Genomic DNA, 17,231 nt, shown 5'->3' on the forward strand with positions numbered 1-17,231 from the left:
GTTTTAGGAATCCGAGAATAAGCTTATTTTCATGAGTTCTGCACGATTTCAGATTTTATGTATAAAATGAATTTCTTCACGCAAACTAAGTTAACACTGCTTTGTCCTTCATATGTACCCATTTCTACATATATTTCAAGCATAAACTTCCTCATATTACCCTGAATGAGAAAGAGCCACACTTGTGATTAAGCCATACGCCCCTTTTGAGGAGTTCTGCATGATTTGGGATTTTATCTATAAAATCAATTCCTTCACTCAAACTATGTTAAAACGGCTTTTACCTTCATATTTATCAATGTCTCGATAGATTTAAACAAAAAAACAACGTTGTAATTTGCAATAAAAGAAAGAGCAAATCAAAAGTTTTAGGAATCCGAGAATAAGCTTATTTTCATGAGTTCTGCACGATTTCGGATTTTATGTATAAAATGAATTCATTCACTCAAACCAAGTTAAAACTGCTTTTTCCTTCATATTTATCAATGTCTAGATCGACTTCAACAAAGAACAACATTGTATTTTGCAGTAGAAGAAAGAGCAAAACTGAAGGATCAGGAATCCGAGAATAAGCTTCTTTTCATACGTTCTGCATGATTTGGGATTTTATGTATAAAATGAATTCCTTCACTCAAACTAAGTTAACACTGCTTTGTCCTTCATATGTACCCATTTCTACATATATTTCAAGCATAAACTTCCTCATACTACCCTGAATGAGAAAGAACCACACTTGTGATTAAGCCATACGCCCCTTTTGAGGAGTTCTGCATGATTTGGGATTTTATCTATAAAATCAATTCCTTCACTCAAACTATGTTAAAACGGCTTTTACCTTCATATTTATCAATGTCTCGATTGATTTAAACAAAATAACAACGTTGTACTTTGCAGTAAAAGAAAGAGCCAATCAAAAGTTTTAGGAATCCGAGAATAAGCTTATTTTCATGAGTTCTGCACGATTTCGGATTTTATGTATAAAATGAATTCATTCACTTCCGCTAAAACTGCTTTTTCCTTCATATTTATCAATGTCTAGATCGACTTCAACAAAGAACAACATTGTATTTTGCAGTAGAAGAAAGAGCAACACTGAAGGATCAGGAATCCGAGAATAAGCTTATTTTCTTATGGGCAAGTGGGAACTGCTTTGTCCTTCATATTTATCAATGTGTAGATGGATTTCAACTTCTTCTACTGCAAAGTCCAATGTTTTTCTTTGTTGAAGTCGATCTAGACATAGTAAATATGAAGGACAAATCAGTTTTAACATAGTTTGATTGAAGTAATGCATTTTATAAGCAAAATCCCAAATCATGCAGAACTCACGAAATGCTTTTTCTCGCTTTTCACTGCTTTTTACAAACTTTGGTCGGACGTTCACACCTTCTTGCATCCGAACACCTCCGCTTCCGCTTTTGATGATGTATATTCGGGCATTTGAACCTTTTTTTACCCGCTTTTTACAAACCATTGTCGGACTTTCACACCTTCTTGCAGCCGAACACCACCTCTCCCGCTTTTGATGATGTGAGGTCCAGTATTCTTACCTTTTCTAACACATTTTTCAGCAATTATGGTCGGACATTCACACCTACTCACAGCTGGACACCTCCGCTCCCGCTTTTGATCATACAATGTCGGGACATCACTCCTTGTCTTACCAGCTTTTTACAAACTTTAGTCGAACATTCACAGCTTCTTGCAGCTGAACACCTCCTCTCCTACTTATGATCATGTGTGGTTTGATTTTCGAAAATTTTCTTTCATGTTTTCTAGCAATTATTGATGGACATTTAGACCTTCTTGCAGCTGAACACCACCTCTCCCGATTTTGATTATGTATGGACCGGCATTTTTACCTTTTCTAACACATTTTTCAGCAATTATGGTTGGAGATTCACACCTACTCACAGCCGACCAGCTCCCTGTTTTGATTATGTATGGTTTGACATTCGCACCTTCTCTCACTCGCCTTTTACTATGGTCGGCCATTCACAGCTTCCTCTCCACCATACTTGTATGGTGGGATATTCACACCCACCTGCATCCGAAGACCTCCGCCCCCACTTTTGTTGATATTTAGTCGGTCATTCGCACCTTACCCGCTTTTGGCAAACTATGGCCTTCTTGCAGCCAAACACCTCTGATCTCGCTTTTGATGATGTAAGGTTGGGCATTCAGACCTTGCTTCACCTGCTTTTCACCAAATATAGTCGGACATTCACACCCACTTGCATCCGAAGACCTCCGCCCCAAATTTTGTTGATATTTAGTCGGACATTCGCACCTTACCCGCTTTTGGCAAACTATGGCCTTCTTGCAGCCAAACACCTCTGATCTCGCTTTTGATGATGTAAGGTTGGGCATTCAGACCTTGCTTCACCTGCTTTTCACCAAATATAGTCGGACATTCACACCTTCTTGCAGCCGAACACTTTCGCTCCACCTTTTAGTGTTCTATCACACCTTTTTTTCACCGCATTTTATACATTATGGTTGGAAATTTTCAACCACTCTCATCCGAAGACCTCTCCTCCCGCTTTTGTTAATATATTTGAACTTTAGTCGGATATTCAAACCTTCTTGCAGCTGAACCACCTCCGCTCCCTGTTTTGATCATATATGGTCTGGCAATACTACCTTTTCTTACCCGTTTGTGAGTAATTATGGCTGGACATTCACACCTACTTGCAGCCGAACACAACCTCTCTCGCTTTTGATGATGTATGGACCGGCATTCTTACCTTTTCTAACACATTTTTCAGCAATTATGGTCGGAGATTCACACCTACTCACAGCCGAACAACTCCGCTCCCGCATTTGATGGTGTATAGTCGGGCATTCTCACCCTTTCTCATCAGCTTTTTGCAAATTATGATCTGACATTCACACCTACTTGCAGTCGAACAGCTCTGCTCCCGCTTTTGATTATGTATGGTTGGATATTCGAACCTTTTCTTAACTGCTTTTTACAAACTTTGGTTGGACGTTCACACCTTCTTGTAGCCGAACACATGAACTCCTGCTTTTGATGATGTATGGTTGGGCATTCGCACCTTTTTTTTACCCATTTTTCAGGTATTATGGGTGGACATTCACACCTTCTTGCAGCTGAACACCTCCTCTCCCACTTATGATCATGTGTGGTTTGATTTTCGAAAATTTTCTTTCATGTTTTCTAGCAATTATTGATGGACATTTAGACCTTCTTGCAGCTGAACACCACCTCTCCCGATTTTGATTATGTATGGACCGGCATTTTTACCTTTTCTAACACATTTTCAGCAATTATGGTTGGAGATTCACACCTACTCACAGCCGAACAACTCCGCTACCGCATTTGATGGTGTATAGTCGGGCATTCTCACCCTTTCTCATCAGCTTTTTGCAAATTATGATCTGACATTCACACCTACTTCCAGTCGAACAGCTCTGCTCCCGCTTTTGATTATGTATGGTTAGATATTCGAACCTTTTCTTAACTGCTTTTTACAAACTTTGGTCAGACGTTCACAATATCTTGCAGCCGAACACCTCCGCTTCCGCTTTTGATGGTGTATATTCGGGCATACGAACCTTTTCTTACCCGCTTTTTACAAACCAAGGTCGGACTTTCACACCTTCTCTTAGCTGAACAACTCCGCTCCCTCTTTTGATTGTGTACAGTCGGGTAATTTAACCTTTTCTTACCCGCTTTTTACCATCTATGGTCGGACATTCACACCGTCTTACAGCGGAACACCTCCGCTCCCTCTTTTGATGATGTATGGTTAGGCATTCGCACCTTTTCTTACCCATTTTTCAGTAATTATGGGTAGACATTCACACCTTCTTGCAGCTGAACACCTCCTCTCCCGCTTATGATCATGTGCAGTTTGATATTCGAAAATTTTCTTTCATGTTTTCTAGCAATTATTGATGGACATTCAGACCGTCTTGCAGCTGAACACCTCCGCTCCCACTTTTGATGGTGTATAGTCGGGCTTTCGAGCCTTTTCTTCCCCGGTTTTTACAAATTATGGTTGGACATTCAGACCTTCTTACAGCAGAACACCTCCGCTCCCTGTTTTGATTATGTATGGTTTGACATTCGCACCTTCTCTCACTCGCCTTTTACTATGGTCGGCCATTCACAGCTTCCTCTCCACCATACTTGTATGGTGGGATATTCACACCCACCTGCATCCGAAGACCTCCGCCCCCACTTTTGTTGATATTTAGTCGGTCATTCGCACCTTACCCGCTTTTGGCAAACTATGGCCTTCTTGCAGCCAAACACCTCTGATCTCGCTTTTGATGATGTAAGGTTGGGCATTCAGACCTTGCTTCACCTGCTTTTCACCAAATATAGTCGGACATTCACACCCACTTGCATCCGAAGACCTCCGCCCCAAATTTTGTTGATATTTAGTCGGACATTCGCACCTTACCCGCTTTTGGCAAACTATGGCCTTCTTGCAGCCAAACACCTCTGATCTCGCTTTTGATGATGTAAGGTTGGGCATTCAGACCTTGCTTCACCTGCTTTTCACCAAATATAGTCGGACATTCACACCTTCTTGCAGCCGAACACTTTCGCTCCACCTTTTAGTGTTCTATCACACCTTTTTTTCACCGCATTTTATACATTATGGTTGGAAATTTTCAACCACTCTCATCCGAAGACCTCTCCTCCCGCTTTTGTTAATATATTTGAACTTTAGTCGGATATTCAAACCTTCTTGCAGCTGAACCACCTCCGCTCCCTGTTTTGATCATATATGGTCTAGCAATACTACCTTTTCTTACCCGTTTGTGAGTAATTATGGCTGGACATTCACACCTACTTGCAGCCGAACACAACCTCTCTCGCTTTTGATGATGTATGGACCGGCATTCTTACCTTTTCTAACACATTTTTCAGCAATTATGGTCGGAGATTCACACCTACTCACAGCCGAACAACTCCGCTCCCGCATTTGATGGTGTATAGTCGGGCATTCTCACCCTTTCTCATCAGCTTTTTGCAAATTATGATCTGACATTCACACCTACTTGCAGTCGAACAGCTCTGCTCCCGCTTTTGATTATGTATGGTTGGATATTCGAACCTTTTCTTAACTGCTTTTTACAAACTTTGGTTGGACGTTCACACCTTCTTGTAGCCGAACACATGCACTCCTGCTTTTGATGATGTATGGTTGGGCATTCGCACCTTTTTTTTACCCATTTTTCAGGTATTATGGGTGGACATTCACACCTTCTTGCAGCTGAACACCTCCTCTCCCACTTATGATCATGTGTGGTTTGATTTTCGAAAATTTTCTTTCATGTTTTCTAGCAATTATTGATGGATATTTAGACCTTCTTGCAGCTGAACACCACCTCTCCCGATTTTGATTATGTATGGACCGGCATTTTTCCCTCTTCTAACACAATTTTCAGCAATTATGGGTAGAGATTCACACCTACTCACAGCCGAACAACTCCGCTACCGCATTTGATGGTGTATAGTCGGGCATTCTCACCCTTTCTCATCAGCTTTTTGCAAATTATGATCTGACATTCACACCTACTTGCAGTCGAACAGCTCTGCTCCCGCTTTTGATTATGTATGGTTGGATATTCGAACCTTTTCTTAACTGCTTTTTACAAACTTTGGTTGGACGTTCACACCTTCTTGTAGCCGAACACATGCACTCCTGCTTTTGATGATGTATGGTTGGGCATTCGCACCTTTTTTTTACCCATTTTTCAGGTATTATGGGTGGACATTCACACCTTCTTGCAGCTGAACACCTCCTCTCCCACTTATGATCATGTGTGGTTTGATTTTCGAAAATTTTCTTTCATGTTTTCTAGCAATTATTGATGGACATTTAGACCTTCTTGCAGCTGAACACCACCTCTCCCGATTTTGATTATGTATGGACCGGCATTTTTACCTTTTCTAACACATTTTTCAGCAATTATGGTTGGAGATTCACACCTACTCACAGCCGAACAACTCCGCTACCGCATTTGATGGTGTATAGTCGGGCATTCTCACCCTTTCTCATCAGCTTTTTGCAAATTATGATCTGACATTCACACCTACTTCCAGTCGAACAGCTCTGCTCCCGCTTTTGATTATGTTTGGTTAGATATTCGAACCTTTTCTTAACTGCTTTTTACAAACTTTGGTAGGACCTTCACAATATCTTGCAGCCGAACACCTCCGCTTCCGCTTTTGATGGTGTATATTCGGGCATACGAACCTTTTCTTACCCGCTTTTTACAAACCAAGGTCGGACTTTCACACCTTCTCTTAGCTGAACAACTCCGCTCCCTCTTTTGATTGTGTACAGTCGGGTAATTTAACCTTTTCTTACCCGCTTTTTACCATCTATGGTCGGACATTCACACCGTCTTACAGCGGAACACCTCCGCTCCCTCTTTTGATGATGTATGGTTAGGCATTCGCACCTTTTCTTACCCATTTTTCAGTAATTATGGGTAGACATTCACACCTTCTTGCAGCTGAACACCTCCTCTCCCGCTTATGATCATGTGCAGTTTGATATTCGAAAATTTTCTTTCAAGTTTTCTAGCAATTATTGATGGACATTCAGACCGTCTTGCAGCTGAACACCTCCGCTCCCACTTTTGATGGTGTATAGTCGGCCAATCGAGCTGTAGCAGCTTCGGTAAAGGAGTATAAGTTGAAGAGTTTGTGAATAAAGGTGTGCGCACACATAGTGAGCTGTAGGAAAATAGGCAGGGAGCAATGCCGGCTGGGGTATATGTTCTTGTATGTTGTCTGACTGTTTGATTTGAATGTGTTGTGTAAGTGTCCTGTTGAATGTTTGGGCTTTGACACTTCACTGTGGTTGTTAACTGTGTGGTGTGTCCTGAAATGTTATATGTTTGGGCTGTGTGACATGCTTAATGCTTGTCAGTAGCTACCCACTTATTCATATATAGCAACTGACAACATAAGAAGTCTGGACATACTTTGATAGTAGTTGTAGAAGTATCCTTATTGATAATAGATAAACTAATTCATAGTGATAGAACAGTAGATGAACAGGTGCCTGCACGTCTCACGAAAATAAAATGGGTGTATGATTGCTGACGGCAGAGCAATACTGCCAAACTTATGAGTTCTTGTGGCAAACTTGATTCAGTGTCTTGACGTGTATACGCTGTTTCGCTGACTTGATTGTCACAAGAAACAAAGTGTGTTTGATAAGATCCGACCATTTTATTACGGGAGGATCAGTATGTATGGATTCTGATGTGACTGATAAACCCATTCGTATCTTAAGCATAATCTAATACATGAGACAACGCCCTGGCACACAATCAAAAAAAAAAGAGAGAGCGGTTTTGTGTCCCCACAGTCCATAATGTAGAAAAGAGAGAAAAAAGCCTTTCTGATTTGGTGTGTGTGCTCATAGTGCAGAGTGTAGAGAAAAGAGAGAAAAGAAAGCCGTTTTGGTGTCACGGGTGTTGTGACTTACACACACTCATTTCTGAATTGAGAAAAGAAATTATTTTAGAGGAAGCAGTAGAGTTTAGATCCCACATTTGTTGATAGGCATTCATTTATTTCTTCACTTCTGATGAAGTTTCAACAATAAACAACAAACTTTGTATTATGAGAAAGAACCAGACTCATTCTTCAGGAATCCGAAAATAAGCACGAATTCGGATTCTCCTATAAAACGAATTAATTAACTCAAACCAAGTTAAGACTGCTTTGTCCTTCATATTTATTCATGTCTAATCAAGTTTCAACGATAAACAACGTTGTACTTTGTAGAATGAGAAAGAACTTCTTCAGCAATAAGCATCTCTCGACATATGACGAAATACAGATTTTGCTATAAAATTAATTCCTTCAATCAGCCTGACTTAAAACTGTTTGTCCTCCTTATTTATCCACTTCAAATCAAGTTTCAACAATTGAAAAAAATTGTAGTTTGAGAAAGAACAACTTAATCTTCAGCAATCAGTATAAAAAGAGGGTAACAAAAGGTGCAAATGCCAACCATACATCACTAAAAGGTGGAGCGGAAGTATTCAGCTGCAAGTAGGTGTGAATGTTCGACCATAATTTGTAAAAAGTGGGTAAGAAAAGGTTCGAATGCCCGACTAAATATTAACAAAAGCGGGAGGAGAAGTCTTCGGATGAGAGTGGGTGAGAATTTCCTACCATACAAGTATGGTGGAGAGGAAGCTGTGATTGGCCGACAATAGTAAAAAGCAGGTGAGAAAAGGTGTGAATGTCAAAACATACATGATCAAAACAGGGAGCGGAGGTGTTTGGCTGCGACAAGGTGTGAATGTCCAACCATAATTAATGAAAAACGGGCAACAAGTAGGTTCGAATGCCCAACCATACATCATCAAAAGCAGGAGTGGATGTGTTCGGCTTCAAGAAGGTATGAATGTCCATCAATAATTGCTATAAAACATGAAAGAAAATTTTCGAATATCAAACCGCACATAATCATAAGCGGGAGAGGAGGTGTTCCGCTGCAAGAAGGTGTGAATATCCACCCATAATTACTGAAAAATGGGTAAGAAAAGGTGCGAATGCCCAACCATACATCATCAAAAGCAGGAGTGGATGTGTTCGGCTACAAGAAGGTTTGAATGTCCGACCATAGTTTGTAAAAAGCGGGTAAGAACAGGTTTGTATGCCCGACTGTACACAATCAAAAGAGGGAGCGGAGTTGTTCAGCTACAAGAAGGTGTGAAAGTCCGACCATGGTTTGTAAAAAGCGGGTAAGAACAGGTTCGTATGCCCGAATATACACCATCAAATGCGGGAGCGGAGTTGTTCGGCTGTGAGTAGGTGTGAATCTCCGACCATAATTGCTGAAAAATGTGTTAGAAAAGGTAAGAATGCCGGTCCATACATCATCAAAAGCGAGAGAGGTTGTGTTCGGCTGCAAGTAGGTGTGAATGTCCAGCCATAATTACTCACAAACAGGTAAGAAAAGGTAGTATTGCCAGACCATATATGATCAAAACAGGGAGCGGAGGTGGTTCAGCTGCAAGAAGGTTTGAATGTCAAACTAAAGTTCAAATATATTAACAAAAGCGGGAGGAGAGGTCTTCGGATGAGAGTGGTTGAAAATTTCCAACCATAATGTATAAAATGCGGTGAAAAAAAAGGTGATATAGAACACTAAAAGGTGGAGCGGAAGTGTTCGGCTGCAAGAAGGTGTGAATGTCCGACTATATTTGGTGAAAAGCAGGTGAAGCAAGGTCTGAATATCCAACCTTACATCATCAAAAGGAAGATCAGAGTTGTTTGGCTGCAAGAAGGCCATAGTTTGCCAAAAGCGGGTAAGGTGCGAATGTCCGACTAAATATCAACAAAATTTGGGGCGGAGGTCTTCGGATGCAAGTGGGTGTGAATATCCCACCATACAAGTATAGTGGAGAGGAAGCTGTGAATAGCCGACCATAGTTTGGAAAAAGCGGGTAAGAAAAGGTTTGAATGCCCGAACATACACCATCAAAAGAGGGAGCGGAGGTGTTCCGCTGTACGAAGGTGTGAATGTCCGACCATACTTGGTAAAAAGCGGGTAAGAAAAGGTTAAAATACCCGACTGTACACAATCAATAGCGGGAGCGGATGTGTTCGGCTACAAGAAGATGTGAAAGTCCGACCATGGTTTGTAAAAAGCTGATGAGAAAGGGTGAGAATGCCCGACTATACACCATCAAATGCGGGAGCGGAGGTGTTCGGCTCTGAGTAGGTGTGAATGTCCGACCATAATTGCTGAAGAATGTGTTAGAAAAGGTAAGAATGCTGGACCATAAATCATCAAAAGCGGGAGAGGTGGTGTTCGGCTGCAAAAAGGTGTGACTGTTCGACTAAAGTTTGTCAAAAGTGGGTAAGACAAGGTGCGAATGCCTGACAATGTATGATCAAAAGCGGGAGCGGAGGTGTTCAGCTGCAAGAAGGTCTACATGTCCATCAATAATTGCTAGAAAACATGAAAGAAACTTTTCGAAAATCAAACCGCACATGATCATAAGTGGGATAGGAGGTGTTCAGCTGCAAGGTGTGAATGTCCACCCATAATTCCTGAAAAATGGGTAAGAAAAGGTGTTAATGCCCAACCATACATCATCAAAAGCAGGAGTGGAAGTGTTCGGCTACAAGAAGGTGTGAACGTCCAACCAAAATATGTAAAATGAAGTTAAGAAAAGGTTCGAATATCCAACCAAACATAATCAAAAGCGGGAGCAGAGCTGTTCGACTGCAAGTAGGTGTGAATGTCAGATCATAATTTGCAAAAAGCTTATGAGAAAGGGTGAGAATGCCCGACTATACATCATCAAATGCGGGAGCGGAGTTGTTCGGCTGTGAGTAGGTGTGAATCTCCGACCATAATTGCTGAAAAATGTGTTAGAAAAGGTAAAAATCCCAGTCCATACATCATCAAAAGCGAGAGAGGTTGTGTTCGGCTGCAAGTAGGTGTGAATGTTCAGCCATAATTACTCACAAACGGGTAAGAAAAGGTAGTATTGCCAGACCATATATGATCAAAACAGGGAGCGGAGGTGGTTCAGCTGCAAGAAGGTTTGAATGTCAAACTAAAGTTCAAATATATTAACAAAAGCGGGAGGAGAGGTCTTCGGATGAAAGTGGTTGAAAATTTCCAACCATAATGTATAAAATGCGGTGAAAAAAAAGGTGTGATAGAACACTAAAAGGTGGAGCGGAAGTGTTCGGCTGCAAGAAGGTGTGAATGTCCGACTATATTTGGTGAAAAGCAGGTGAAGCAAGGTCTGAATGCCCAACCTTACATCATCAAAAGCAAGATCAGAGTTGTTTGGCTGCAAGAAGGCCATAGTTTGCCAAAAGCGGGTAAGGTGCGAGTGTCCGACTAAATATCAACAAAATTTGGGGCGGAGGTTTTCGGATGCAAGTGGGTGTGAATATCCCACCATACAAGTATGGTGGAGAGGAAGCTGTGAATAGCCGACCATAGTTTGGAAAAAGCGGGTAAGAAAAGGTTTGAATGCCCGAACATACACCATCAAAAGAGGGAGCGGAGGTGTTCCGCTGTACGAAGGTGTGAATGTCCGACCATACTTGGTAAAAAGTGGGTAAGAAAAGGTTAAAATACCCGACTGTACACAATCAATAGCGGGAGCGGATGTGTTTGGCTACAAGAAGGTGTGACAGTCCGACCATGGTTTGTAAAAAGCGGGTAAGAAAAGGTGCGAATGTCCGACAATGTATGATCAAAAGAGAGAGCGGAGGTTTTCGGATACACGAAGGTTTGAATGTCCTACCATAGTTTGTAAATAGCGGGTAAGAAAAGGTTCGAATGCCCGACTATACACCATAAAAAGCGGGAGCGGAGGTGTTCCGCTGGAAGACGGTGTGAATGTCCGACCATAGTTGGTAAAAAGCGGGTAAGAAAAGGTTAAAATACCCGACTGTACACAATCAATAGCGGGAGCGGAGTTGTTCGGCTACAAGAAGGTGTGAAAGTCCGACCATGGTTTGTAAAAAGCAGTTAAGAAAAGGTTCGAATATCCAACCAAACATAATCAAAAGCGGGAGCAGAGCTGTTCGACTGCAAGTAGGTGTGAATGTCCAGCCATAATTACTCACAAACGGGGGAAGAAAAGGTAGTATTGCCAGACCATACATGATCAAAACAGGGAGCGGAGGTTCAGCTGCAAGGTGTGAATGTCTGACTATAGTTTGTAAAAAGTGGGTAAGACAAGGTGCGAATTCCCAACAATGTATGATCAAAAGAGAGAGCGGAGGTGTTCGGCTGCAAGGTCTGAATGTCCAACCATAATTTGTAAAAACCGGGTAAGAAAAGGCTCGAAAGCCCGACTATACATCATCAAAAGTGGGAGCGGAGATGTTCAGCTGCAAGAAGGTGTGAATGTTCGACTAAAGTTTGTAAAAAGCTGGTAAGACAAGGAGTGATGTCCCGACATTGTATGATCAAAAGCGGGAGCGGAGGTGTCCAGCTGTGAGTAGGTGTGAATGTCCGACCATAATTGCTGAAAAATGTGTTAGAAAAGGTAAGAATACTGGACCATACATCATCAAAAGCGGGAGAGGTGGTGTTCGGCTTCAAGAAGGTGTGAAAGTCCAACAATGGTTTGTAAAAAGCGGGTAAAAAAAGGTTCGAATGCCCGAATATACATCATCAAAAGCGGAAGCGGAGGTGTTCGGATGCAAGAAGGTGTGAACGTCCGACCAAAGTTTGTAAAAAGCAGTGAAAAGCGAGAAAAAGCATTTCGTGAGTTCTGCATGATTTGGGATTTTGCTTATAAAATGCATTACTTCAATCAAACTATGTTAAAACTGATTTGTCCTTCATATTTACTATGTCTAGAAATATTTAAACAAAAAAACAACGTTGTACTTTGCAGTAAAAGAAAGAGCAAATCTAAAGTTTCAGGAATCCGAGTATAAGCCTGCTTTCATGAGTTCTGCACGATTTCGGATTTTGCTATAAAATGAATTGCTTTGCTCAAACCAAGTTAAAACTGCTTTGTCCTTCCATATTCATCAATGTTTAGATCGACTTCAACAAAGAAAAACATCTACACATTGATAAATATGAAGGACAAAGCAGTTCCCACTTGCCCATAAGAAAATAAGCTTATTCTCGGATTCCTGATCCTTCAGTTTTGCTCTTTCTTCTACTGCAAAATACAATGTTGTTCTTTGTTGAAGTCGATCTAGACATTGATAAATATGAATGAAAAAGCAGTTTTAACTTGGTTTTAGTGAATGAATTCATTTTATACATAAAATCCGAAATCGTGCAGAACTCGTGAAAATAAGCTTATTTTCGGATTCCTAAAACTTTTGATTGGCTCTTTCTTTTACTGCAAAGTACAACGTTGTTTTTTTTGTTTAAATCTATCGAGACATTGATAAATATGAAGGTAAAAGCCGTTTTAACATAGTTTGAGTGAAGGAATTGATTTTATAGATAAAATTCCAAATCATGCAGAACTCCTCAAAAGGGGCGTATGGCTTAATCACAAGTGTGGCTCTTTCTCATTCAGGGTAGTATGAGGAAGTTTATGCTTGAAATATATGTAGAAATGGGTACATATGAAGGACAAAGCAGTGTTAACTTAGTTTGAGTGAAGGAATTCATTTTATACATAAAATCCCAAATCATGCAGAACGTATGAAAAGAAGCTTATTCTCGGATTCCTGATCCTTCAGTTTTGCTCTTTCTTCTACTGCAAAATACAATGTTGTTCTTTGTTGAAGTCGATCTAGACATTGATAAATATTAAGGAAAAAGCAGTTTTAACTTGGTTTGAGTGAATGAATTCATTTTATACATAAAATCCGAAATCGTGCAGAACTCATGAAAATAAGCTTATTCTCGGATTCCTAAAACTTTTGATTTGCTCTTTCTTTTATTGCAAAGTACAACGTTGTTTTTTTGTTTAAATCTATCGAGACATTGATAAATATGAAGGTAAAAGCCGTTTTAACATAGTTTGAGTGAAGGAATTAATTTTATAGATAAAATCCCAAACCATGCAGAACTCCTCAAAAGGGGCGTATGGCTTAATCACAAGTGTGGCTCTTTCTCATTCAGGGTAGTATGAGGAAGTTTATGCTTGAAATATATGTAGAAATGGGTACATATGAAGGACAAAGCAGTGTTAACTTAATTTATGTGAAGGAATTCATTTTATACATAAAATCCGAAATCGTGCAGAACTCATGAAAATAAGCTTATTCTCGGATTCCTAAAACTTTTGATTTGCACTTTCTTTTACTGCAAAGTACAACGTTGTTTTTTGTTGAAATCTATCTAGACATTGATAAATACCAGCCGAAACTCTGCTGCCGCTTTTGATAATTTATGGTTGGGCATTCTTACCTTTTCTTACCCGCTTTTTACAAATTATGATCTTACATTCACACCTACTTGCAGTCGAACACCTTCTCATCCACTTATGATCATGTGCGGTTGGGCTTTCACACCTATTCTTACCCATTTTTCAGTAATTATGGGTGGACATTCAGACCTTCTTGCAGCCGAAAACCTCCGCTCCTCTTTTGATCATACATTGTCGGGCATTCACACCTTGTCTTACCCGCTTTTTACAAACATTAGTCGGACATTCAATCCTTCTTGCAGCTGAACCACCTCCGCTCCCTGTTTTGATCATATATGGTCTGGCAATAGTACCTTTTCTTACCCGTTTGTGAGTAATTATGGCTGGACATTCACACCTACTTGCAGCCGAACACAACCTCTCCCGCTTTTGATGATATATGGTCCGGCATTCTTACCTTTTCTAACACATTTTTCAGCAATTATGGTCGGACATTCACACCTACTCACAGACGAACACCTCCGCTCCCACATTTGATAGTGTATAGTCGGGCATTCTCACCCTATCTCAACAGCTTTTTGCAAATTATGATCTGATATTCACACCTACTTGCAGTCGAACAGCTCTGCTCCCGCTTTTGATTATGTTTGGTTGGATATTCGAACATTTTCTTAACTGCTTTTTACAAACTTTGGTCGGACGTTCACACCGTCTTGCAGCCGAACACCTCCGCTTCTGCTTTTGATGGTACATAGTCGGGCATTCGAGCCTTTTCTTACCCGCCTATTACTTACTATGGTTGGACATTCAAACCTTCTTGTAGCCGAACACATCCGCTCCTGCTTTTGATGATGTATGATTTGGCATTCGCTCCTTTTCTTACCCATTTTTCAGTAATTTTTGGTCGGACATTCAGACCTTCTTGCACCTGAACACCTCTGCTCCCGCTTTTGATGGTGTATAGTCGGGCTTTCGAGCCTTTTCTTCCCCGATTTTTACAAATTGTGGTTGGACATTCAGACCTTGCAGCCGAAAACCTCCGCTCCCTCTTTTGATCATACATTGTCGGGCATTCGCCCCTTGTCTTACACGGTTTTTACAAACTTTAGTCAGACATTCACACCTTGCAGCTGAACCACCTCCATTCCCTGTTTTGATCATGTGTGGTCTGGAAATACTACCTTTTCTTCCCCCGTTTGTGAGTAATTATGGGTGGACATTCACACCTACTTGCAGCCGAAAAACCACCTCTCCCGCTTTTGATGATGTATTGTCCGGCATTCTAGTCTTTTCTATCACATTTTTCAGCAATTATGATCTGACATTCACACCTACTTGCAGTCGAACAGCTCTGCTCCCGCTTTTGATTATGTTCGGTTGGATATTCAAACCTTTTCTTAACTGCTTTTTACAAACTTTGGTCGGACGTTCACACCTTCTTGCAGCCGAACACCTCCGCTTCCGCTTTTGATGGTATATATTCGGGTATTCGAACCTTCTCTTACCCGCTTTTTACAAACCATGGTTGGACTTTCATACCTTCTTGTAGCTGAACAACTCCACTCCTGCTTTTGATGATTTATGGTTGGACATTCGCATCTTTTCCTACCCATTTTTCAGTAATTATGGGTGGATATTGACACCTACTTGCAGCCGAACACCACCTCTCCCGATTTTGATGATGTATGGACCGGCATTTTTACCTTTTCTAACACATTTTTCAGCAATTATGGTTGGAGAATCACACCTACTCACAGCCGAACAACTCCGCTACCGCATTTGATGGTGTATAGTCGGGATTTCTCACCCTTTCTCATCAGCTTTTTGCAAATTATTTTCTGACATTCACACCTACTTGCAGTCGAACAGCTCCGCTCCCGCTTTTGATTATGTTTGGTTAGATATTCGAACCTTTTCTTAACTGCTTTTTCACAAACTTTGGTCGGACGTTCACACCTTCTTGCAGCCGAACACCTACGCTTCCGGTTTTGATAGTGTATATTCAGGCATACGAACCTTTTCTTACCCGCTTTTTACAAACCATGGTCGGACTTTCACACCTTCTCTTAGCCGAACAACTCCGCTCCCGCTATTGATTGTGTACAGTCGGGTATTTTAACCTTTTCTTACCCGCTTTTTACCAACTATGGTCGGACATTCACACCTTCTTACAGCGGAACACCTCCGCTCCCTCTTTTGATGGTGTATGTTTGGGCATTCGAACGTTTTCTTACCCGCTTTTTACAAACTATGGTTGGACATTCAAACCTTCTTGTAGCCGAACACATCCACTCGTGCATTTGATGATGTATGGTTGGGAATTCGCACCTTTTCTTACCCATTTTTCAGTAATTATGGGTGGACATTCACACCTTCTTGCAGCTGAACACCTCCTCTCCCGCTTATTATCATGTGCGGTTTGATATTTGAAAATTCTCTTTCATGTTTTCTAGCAATTACTGATGTACATTCAGACCTTCTTGCAGCTGAACACCTCCGCTCCAGCTTTTGATGGTGTATAGTCGGGCTTTCGAGCCTTTTCTTCCCCGGTTTTTACAAATTATGGTTGGACATTCAGACCTTCTTTCAGCCGAAAACCTCCGCTCCCTCTTTTGATCAAACATTGTCGGGCATTCGCACCTTTTCTTACCCGCTTTTTACAAACTTTAGTCGGACATTAACACCTTCTTGCAGCTTAACCACCTTCGCTCCCTGTTTTGATCATGTATGGTCTGGCAATACTACCTTTTCTTACCCATTTGTGAGTAATTATGGCTGGAGATTCACACCTACTCACAGCCGAACACCTCCTCTCCCGCATTTGATGGTGTATATTCGGGCATACGAACGTGTTCTTACCCGCTTTTTACAAACCATGGTCGGACTTTCACACCTTCTTGTAGCTGAACAACTCCGCTCCCTCTTTTGATTGTGTACAGTCGGGCATACAAACCTGTTCTTACCCGCTTTTTACAAACTATGGTCGGACATTCAAACCTTCTTGTAGCCGAACACATCCACTCCTGCTTTTGATGATGTATGGTTGGGCATTCGCACCTTTTCTTACCCATTTTTCAGTAATTATGGGTGGATATTCACACCTTCTTGCAGCGGAACACCTCCTCTCCCGCTTATGATTATGTGCGGTTTGATATTCGAAAATTTTCTTTCATGTTTTATAGCAATTATTGATGGACATTCATACCTTCTTGAAGCCGAACACATCCACTCCTGCTTTTGATGATGTATGGTTGGGCATTCGAACCTACTTGTTGCCCGTTTTTCATTAATTATGGGTGGACATTCACACCTTGTCGCAGCCAAACACCTCCGCTCCCTGTTTTGATCATGTATGTTTTGACATTCGCACCTTTTCTCACACAAAACCGCTCTCTCTT

This window comes from Leuresthes tenuis, unplaced genomic scaffold (assembly GCF_036924035.1).
Source record: "Leuresthes tenuis unplaced genomic scaffold, fLeuTen1.0.hap1 SCAF_12, whole genome shotgun sequence".
Classification (NCBI taxonomy): Eukaryota; Metazoa; Chordata; class Actinopteri; order Atheriniformes; family Atherinopsidae; genus Leuresthes; species Leuresthes tenuis.